This window comes from Ictidomys tridecemlineatus, unplaced genomic scaffold (genome assembly GCF_052094955.1).
Source record: "Ictidomys tridecemlineatus isolate mIctTri1 unplaced genomic scaffold, mIctTri1.hap1 Scaffold_82, whole genome shotgun sequence".
Lineage (NCBI taxonomy): Eukaryota > Metazoa > Chordata > Mammalia > Rodentia > Sciuridae > Ictidomys > Ictidomys tridecemlineatus.
The window spans coordinates 139,456-149,008 of NW_027526077.1; the positions used below are offsets into that span (position 1 = coordinate 139,456).

At 43.9% G+C, this 9,553-nt stretch overlaps 1 pseudogene; it reads left to right on the forward strand.

The window, feature by feature from the left end:
- LOC144374691 (secernin-1-like) overlaps positions 1-4,406 on the forward strand; it is a 53,283-nt pseudogene extending 48,877 nt beyond the window's left edge.
- Positions 4,407-9,553: the final 5,147 nt, after the last annotated feature.

Genomic DNA, 9,553 nt, shown 5'->3' on the forward strand with positions numbered 1-9,553 from the left:
TAGAAATGACTCTTGGGTTGAATCAGGAAGTAGTGGATGAGTAAGGAGAGTGGCTTCTCAGTTCTGGGACTAATTGGGTAAATGAAAGCCTTCAGTGTCACCCACTGTAAATGAGCGAGTACTTCTTGGAGGAAGAGCTCTTACCATCTCCTAAAAAGAGTGCTCAGGAGATAAGTATTCATTGATCATTCAGCAAACATCTTTGCAGTATACCTACTATGTCCCAGCCATTGGGTGGCACCATTGCAGTACATTGTTGCAGTACACCTACTATGTCCCAGCCATTGGGTGGCAGTTGGTCACAAGTTGCCCAAGTGTTGACGTAGGGAAGGACCCGCTTGAGGGAAGAGTCACTGTACAATGGGGGAAAGTATCATGAGATGGAGGAGTGCAGGTAATTCAATCTGGCTGAAGACGAGGAAGAGATGAGGCAAGAGGTCAGGCCCACAAGACCTTGCTTCTCATCAGGGCCTTCCCTGAATGCCGCTCAGGAGTCTGGATTTTATCCTGAAGCAGCCACATTCTAGAATGGTCCTCATGGTAGTTGTTTGGGAACAGACCAGAGTGGGTGGATGGGACTGTGAGCAGGAAGCCAGTAGAACTCCTGAGGCTCAGTGTCCACAGCCACAATCCCACTGTTCTGCTGACTGTGCAAAGGCCATGTTTTTCCTCAGGAGCAGGGCCGAGTGCTGAAGAAGATCATGATGGAGCTGGAAAAGCAAGGCCTGGAAGCCATGGAAGAAATTCTGAGCAGCTCTGAGCCCCCAGACCCCGCCCAGGTGGGGGACCTTTTCTATGACTGTGTTGACACGAAGATTAAGTTCTTTAAGTGAAGTGAGCATTCCCTTTCCCCTTCTTATTTAAAACTTCCCACCTGACTAAATGACCAGCAAAACAAACACTCTCCTGTTTGAGTAAAATGAGAAAAGTTATCAGGTGGTCTCCTTTTCTGAAGCCAGATCCAACTGTTACCTTGTGTCTCTAAATGTCCCTTTCTCAGCCGTGTAGGTCCCCTTCCTTTGCAATGTAACACGTATCCTTCTGCCTCTTGCGTTCAGTTGTGTGACAAATTGTGGATCTGAAGCTGCTATTCTTGTATTTCAGTGACAATGGACACATTAGCCTCTGGCAGGACTAGAGTTCATGGAGGCTTGAAAGACAGGCTCTGCCATGTTGAGTTGGTGGGAAAAGCAAGCTCTTTTGAAGTCTTAGTCTTTCAGTACCCGTTTCTTCCAGGTTAACAAAAGGTGTTTGTTGGGTCACACATGCTCCTGTGTGTGTGGAGGGAAGGGGGCACCTCCCCAGTTGCTCTTCACCTGGGCTCATGCCTGTGGGCACTGCAGTTTCCACAGGTGTTCCCTGGGGAACGAAGCCAATGGGAGGGAATAAAGGGGCTTCTCAGCTGCCCCAGCTGTGTCCTGGTGTCCATGATCTCCAAGGAACTGATTTCCATGCGCTGTACTCGTGTGTGGTGGACACAACCCTGCTTCATATGCAGGAGAGCTGGGCAGCACTGTTAGCCAGAACCTATACACCTTAGAGATTCAGGGAGCCGTGCCAGTGACCTCCCAGGATCGCCAAGTGGGTCTCCCAAAAGACATGCTGCTATCTCTACAGAGCAGTGCACCTACCAAGTAGATGGGGCCTTGGGTAGGGATGACTCCTGGTCTAGTGACCAGCATCTAATCTAGGATTCATTCAGTGGCCCTGCAGCATAGTCCCACCCCATGCAACTGTGACTCTCAGCTAATGAGGGAAAGAAAAGGAAAAAAAATCTTGACTGTTTAGATTGCAGTTGAAGTTGCTGGGATTTGAGCAGTTGCTACTTTATCTCAGCAGAGAGACACCAGCTGAGCTGATCTGCTTCCAATATCATATCCACATAAAGGATTTGACCCACTAGTAGAGCATAGAAAAGTAGGCAAGGAAGACCAGGTGGGCTCCATACTGGGCATTCAGAGGGCAAGAAGGTGACAGACAGATACAAGAGGACATCTCTGTGGGGTCACAGTCCAACTCCACCCCTCCTACCCAGCCTGTCAGAACCCACACATGGGTGTCTGAAGCAACTGACCACCTGGATCTTCCCCCTTAGTCCTCATGCCCTACAGCTGCTTCCAGACTGGTAGTGGAAGTGGGCAGGAAGTGGTGGGGCTTGCTTTCATTTATGGAACTCTCTCCCAACTCCCACAATGACAAAGTGGCAGAGATGACTGATAGGAGTGTCTGTTAATAGAGCAGCTAGCGGGAGAGTGCTCTTTGGGTCTAATGATGCTTCACCATCCTTGACATGATTCTAGCAAAATGAAATATTGGATCAGTAGACTTGGAAATGGCACAGGGGTAGTCATTCCTCAGCACCTATGTCATAGCCCATGAGGGCTGAAAGTGACACAGCCGCTCATTATGTGGGTGGAATACCAAGGATCAGAGATTTTTTAACGTTTTTCTTTTCTTTTTTTTTTCTGTTATTGTTCTGGGGATGAAACCCACAGTCTTGAGTATGCGAGGCAAGCACTCTCAAATGCTCTCTTCCACTGAGCCTTGTCCCCAGCCTCAGAAATTTTATGGGAATGAATATTTTCTTTCTACAACTCTCTTTCAAGAGTGTATGTATAGATTTGCCATGAACTTTCTATTCAGCAGTTTTGTAAATTCTGTATGTAAAATCACTAAGTACAGATTGGAAGACTATTTCAGCCGACAAAGTTTATGGCAGCCAGTAGTGGCAGCCTGTAGTGTAGATTTGACCTGAGCTTTCACTGCTGATGAGTTGAGGGTCTCCTCTTAGATGAAGTGGCCATTCTAAAAGTGTCTATAGTTGCTAAGATGGAAAAGGATGAAGTTTGAGAATGATGTAGGTACTTACCTTCCAAAGTCTACCTGAGGAGTGGTTATTTGAAATTAGGTGTTGCAGAAATCCTGTCTTTCAATGCATGGTCTCACCTGCACAGGTTAGGAAGCATTTTATCAGACCTGACCTGTCTGAGATAGTCAGGGTAATACAAGATTTGATCAGAAGTCTAGTGCAAATAAATCACACCAAGGCCTGCTTTTATTCCTATGGCCCAAATCACAGATGACTGTTGTCTTTACCCAGCCAGTTGTGCAGTGGGAAACACAATGGCTACTTCTGTTTGTGGACATTGCAGGCAGGAAAGGGCCAACTGTACATCAATCACAGCTGTAATGTTGATGTCTTACCACTAAAGGGTGTGCCTGCCCTCTGTGTGGGCCTAGTGCCTCCCAGCAGGCAATGGAGATGGGGGGTCTGTGTACAGTCAAACCTGAATAGCAGTGCTCAGGTTTCTTTGTGCATTTGGGAAGGGTGGGGAAAGACTACAGAGAGCAAGCAGTATGCTGATGTGGCTGTACTCACGTTTAGTGACAACAGTCAGAAATATGTTGTTGAATTTTTCGTAGGCTGTTTGTAGGGGGAATGTTTGCTTTTAAATGCTCCTAACAGATTTTTACTTTGGAAGAATGCTTATTACATGGATAATTTCTTTTCCAGGGATTGCTTTTCTGAAGGCTGTATAGGGAAAATGATTATTCAAGATGAAACGTGAAACTAATGTTTAAAGGTCACCATGTGTAAATAGCTTCCTAAATGCCATTTGTATATCTATTAAGAAGGTAGGGTGCCAGTGCATGCTTTGTGCAGAAAGAAGTCATGGCCATAAAGGACAGAATCTCTCCCCCACCTCCCCTGTAACCTATCATAAGCTAGTTAGTCTTGTCTATTAGGTGGGATTTACCATAAGTGAAGACGACCCTCAGATCAAGGGCATACACTCCAGCGAAAGTAAGTTAGCAAAGCAGAAATAATAGTGCTTTCATTTTTGGAGGTGGCTTGAACCTTATGTAGAATAAGGACATAATCAAAATTATGGAGATTCATTAGTGCCCTGTAATGTAAGACCTGATGTTATTATTAGGAGCTACCCTACAAGCTAACAGAGCAGGTATATGCCTCTTAGATCTTAGCAACAAAGTTCCTTTAATATTGGATGAATCGTTAAATCTAAAAAGTAATTGTTGACTAAGCAAATGACTATGCATCCTAACAGATGTCATCTCACCTCCATACAGGTGATACATAGCTCTGGCTGATAGCAGGGAAGACAGGTGGGACCCTGTGTCTGTCATGAGGTCTCTAATTGCATTTCTGATTGGAGACTCACCCATCCTTTATTGGAGATGTCTTCAACTGAGCTCTTAGCTTTAGGAAGCACAGGGAGAAGAAAGCGAGGGGACCCACCTCACTGGGCATGCTCTCTGGGAGGGGGGGGAGTGGCAGGTTACACGCCTGGCAGTCCCAGTTCTACCGTATGCTTCCTGTAGCTGTGGCATTTCATTCCACACAGTCTTAAGTCCCCGCTGCCCTCCTTAGGTTTTTGTCAAAATGTGCTTTATCTGATTGACACCATACATCTTGAAATGTCACATGCAGAATTCTTGTGGGAACCAATATATATATGTTTGCAATCATGTTGTGAGAGTTTAAATGTATTAGCTGGAAAATGCTACTGGCAGCGAATTATAAAAAAGAAAGTCTTAGTTTCCTGCAGTGGGAACTGACCATGTAGTCTTAACAGTCTTTTGTACAACTATCTACAAACCAGGTGATGTCCCTTTATCCAGTGCTTGCCCTTGGGATTGTCTCTAAATGCATCAAGCATACTATAAAAAATACTGAAGTTAATGTCCAGTGGCCTCTTCTGTCTTGTGTTTCATGAAAGAATGCTGGCATCAGTCAGCACACAGGAAATGTGTGGAAGGGGATGTGTATTCTGCTGGAAATCTTCAGAAAAAAAATTAACTCAAAAATTTCCTGCATTAGGTACCATTCTTTGGGTAAATTTATTCTTTAAAAGTAAACACAAAACTACAATGAGAAATCGAGTCACATCCACCAGGATTGCAACTTAAAACAAAAAGTAGCCACTGAAATCCTTGTAGACTACTGATGGGAATGTAAGATGGCACATCCATTGTGCAAAATAGTATGGAGGTTGCTAAAAAAAATGTTTTAAAAAAGGGCTACCATGTGACCCAGTGATTCCTCTTCTAAGTATCTTTACAAAAGACTGGAAAGTAGGGCCCAAAAGATATATTTGTACTTACAGGTTCATAGTAGCATTATTTACAATAGCCAAAATGTGTAGACAAGTATCTGTAGATGTATGGATGGATAAACAAAATGTAGTATAAGCATACTGTCAGGAAGCCGCTCTGGAAAGGAGCTAGGTACACATCTTTAAGTCCTGAGTGAGGAGGTACTGAACAGGTATTGCACTGCAATGTGTTTGGACACTACCTCCACTGATAAGAGAGGCGCAGCTCCAGGAGTGGGTGTCACCCAATGAGGTTGGATCACACCCCACTTGTTTCTTGTAACCTTACCCTTGCCTCATTTGAGTGGCTTCTCCCCAATAAAACCCAAGTTCCAGGAGTGCTCCTCCTCTTTCTTGTCTACCTTGCCCCTCCTGTAGGAGCTGTGGTTGAGGAGCAGTCATTGAACCCAAAAAAGTACTTTCTGTGTCTGTGTCTTTATTTAGTCAGACAAAATTCACCTGGAGTGATACTGACCGGTTTAGCCATGTTCCATGACACCATAAAATAGAATAGTCTTCAGCTTTTAAAAAGAGAAGGAAATTCTGACCCATGCCACCACATGTATGAACATTCAGGATGTTATGCTGAGTAAAATAAACAAGTTACAGGAGGAAGTGTACAATTCAATTCATGTGAAGTATCCAGAGTTGTCAAATCTAGGAGAAGAAAGAGGAAGAGTGGTTGCCATGGGTTGGGAGGAGGGAGAAATAGAGGATTGTAATTTGATGGGTACAAAGCTGAAGTTCTACAAGATGAAGAGTTCTGAAGTTGGGTGGTAGTGGTGGCTGCTTAACAGTGAAGATGCCCTTCAGTTACACTGGACAATAAAAACAATCAAGATGGCAAATTTTATGTTGTGTATTTACCACATTTTTTTAAAGAAAAAAAAAGAACTAGAATTGGAAGTCTAGAGTCTAGATCATCAGAATGGCTGATGCTATCTATGCTGAGTCTCCTCCTTCTAAAGGTTTAGCAGCTCCATGACACAAGGATGTCTCTTAAGAAAAAAAGTTCTCTCTGCTCTTATGGCATGCAAAATTGATTGTCTGGTTCAGGAAATAGAACTAAGCCACCTGCAACAAGTGACCCGAGTCAACATCAGATTAGACGATTGCTCCATTGACATAAGGAATTGCTACTTTAAATATTATTCTCACCTATTTCTTTTTCATTAAAGTAACACACTCCTGAAAAGCTCCAAGAGTAGGTATGAGTTTGTAGGATTGCTATAACAAAATACCACAGACTGGATGGTATAAGCAGGAGAAATTTATTGTTCCGTGGCTTTGGAGCCTAGATGTGATGTACAAGATCATAGTGTCTGTGGGGTTGGTTCCATCTGAGGCTGTGAGAGGCAATCTGTTCCATGTCTCCTGACTAGCTTCTGGTGCTTTGCTGGAAATCTTTAGCATCATCCCAACCTTTGCTTTCCTCTTATACCACATTATCACCGTGTGTATGGCAATACCCAATTTTCCTTTTTTATAAGAAAACCAGCCCTATTGAACATAGGGCCCACTTCAGTATGACTTCATTTAAAACAATTATATATTCAGTGATCCTCTTTCCAAATAAGGTACCATCCTGAGATATACTGGAGCTAAGGACTTCTATATATGAATTTTGTGGGGACATAATTCAACCCATGACAGAATGGGTTCATGAAGGATGCCAACGCTTTTGGGGCATAGTCTGAGATTCTGGAACTCCTAGAAATTCTGGAAGAAAATCTGGAACTTCTGGAAGAGCTTCTGGAATCTACAGTTCTTCTCATGAAGTTGTTCCTCTCACCTCTCCCATTCTTAATTTCCTAAGGGGTGCCTCAGTGTAAAGGTCCTTCAATGTATAGCTCAGCTCCTTTACCACCTGCCTGGACTTTAGAATTCATCACCTACTTTGTAGATTATCCTGGGCCCTTGCTCTTTTTCCCCACTCAGACTGGCCTTTCTTGGTCACTAAAGAGCTTATTGGTACCTCCATCAATATGGCAGCAGGAAAAAAAAAAGTCAGCTCCTTAACTCATTAGGATGCAAAGCATGTAGTAGCTAGCTTTCAAATTAGTTTCTAGATGAGATTTATTTTTGAAACATCTATGAATTTTAATTACCCCTCCTGCTTTGTTATCCCACAGCAAAGCTAGTGAAGTGTGGTCCCAGCAGCTCAGCCAGCGACTAAAGGGAGCAACTGGGATGCAGCCAGCAGAGCCCTGTTTGTGAATGAGCAAGAAATACGCGAACTGGTGGCTCCTCAGAGGGAGGGGTGTGCCCTTGCCTGACTGAAGTGACCAAAGGGTCAGGGCCTGCTCATGTGATTTTATCTCTATATGCCCAGGTACACATCCATGTAATGCAACTAAAGCACAGGCCAAGTAATTTACTTTCCAAAACTCATATGAGATGATAGAGACTCAAATCTGTGTGTATTTTCTAAGCTCTCATCCTGAGCCAGCTCACCTAGCAGATAAGCCAAATCTCCTCCAGAGCAGGCTTCAGAGTCTACCTAAAACAGTATTAATGGAGTCGGAGATGGTTTTGCTTCACCCAGGAGGCTCTTTGGAGAGGTCTGCTGAATTAAGGAAGTGGGGGTCAAAGTGCATTTTAGGCTGAAAGGTTTTTTTCCATTTTAATACAATTTAGCAGAATTTATGAACAATACACTCTGCCCATTCTATATAAATAAAACTAAATAAATATAGTTACCTACTTTATTATTATTATTATTAGGTACTGGGGATTTAACCCAGGAGCACTTGACCACTGAGCTACATCCCCAGCCTTTTTATTTTTTAATTTTGAGACAGGGTCTTGCTGAGTTGCTTAAGCCTCACTAAGTTGCTGAGGCTGGCCTTGAACTTGGGATCCTTCTGCCTCAGCCTCCCCAGTTGCTGAGATTACAGGTATGTATCACCACATTTTGCTAATTTTAGCTACTTTTAAGTACCCCCCAACCCCTAGGCTTGGTTGAACCAAACACTCAGTAAATTAGCTCAAAGAAGAAAGGCTCTGTTTCCATCATTGTATGTTATAGCAAGCACGAGGTCCATGTAAACATCCATTTTGTTGCGGCCTTCTCAGAAGCCCTTCCATCCTTAAACTTCTAACCCTTGGCTTTCCCCGGGCACAGTGGTGCATGCCTATAATCCCAGCGACTTGAGAGGTTGGGGTAGGAGGTTTGCAAGTCAAAGCCAGCCTCAGCAAAAGCTAAGCAACTCAGTGAGGCCCTGTCTCTAAATAAAATATAAAATAGGACTGGGGATGTGGCTCAGTGGTTGATTGCTCCTGAGTTCAATCCCTGGTGCCCCCTCCCCAAAATGTTTGGCCTTGGTACTCAAATTTGATCATTATACATCGTACATATCAAAATATCACACAGTATCTCATAAATATGATACCATTAAAAAATTGGCTTAGATCAGTACTGGTGACCATAGATGGGTTTTTAACAGGAAATGACCTCAGAAGCATTTCCACTTATTAAAGTTAGTTTATTAGGTACAAAGAAATGAATCTGCAGAGGAAGGCATCAATAAATATAAAATACAGGTGAAACAGGGGGAGAGTTACAGACAACAGGGTCAGTGAGGATGTGGGAGGTGGCAGGGATGTCTCTCTGATGAGTCCATGGTTAAGGGGCTCAGCCTGTACACTGCCTGAGCTTGGAGGGAGCACGTTCAGTGACAGGTCTGGAGGACACACGTGATGCCGGATTCCTGAGGTTGCTCCCTATTTGCCATTTTTTGGTTTCTGCTCCTACCTTCCCTCTGTTCTTGAATGGTTTTATTATAAATTTTCTATCCCAGCAGAACTTCTGAATGCCTCACCAGGGCCGGCAGTCCACTCCAAAGTGGAACTGCCAGTGTCTAGGGCATTCTCCATTATTCAAATTAAAGCTCTTGTAAATATTTTATGCAACCAGAAGGAAGGCAGAGTGGATACTGTCCCCCACATGAAATCCTGGACTTCTTGGAAAACTTCCAGAACCAATATAATAAATCAATAATGCAAAAGGCCTGCGAAAGCTTCTTTCCCACTGATTTTAGCTATTACGATTTGGCCTGTGTCGTGCCCCAGAGATGCATACTTGATGCTGACTCAGTTTCTCTTCTCCCATCTGGAATAAGAAAGCACACACTGATGCAGCACACCAGCTTGATCGGCTCCAGACCACAGTGAGGGGTCTGCAGTCACGTTGGGCAATCCCGGCTCACTGTTGCTCACTGTCCCGCATCCTCAAGGTTTGAGTACATGAGTGGGTTGTTCCAAAGCAAACTTTTCTGCTATCCTCCTCTTCTCCCTCTTTGATTTCCTCAGGGATCTCAAGTCTGTTTCCTCCTAATCTCTCTCCTTTATCCATATCAGCGTTCCCTGTCCACTTCCATGCCCTTGCTGGCTCAAGGAAAAGGTAAGGGACATCTCCAGCCCAGCTGGACTCTGCA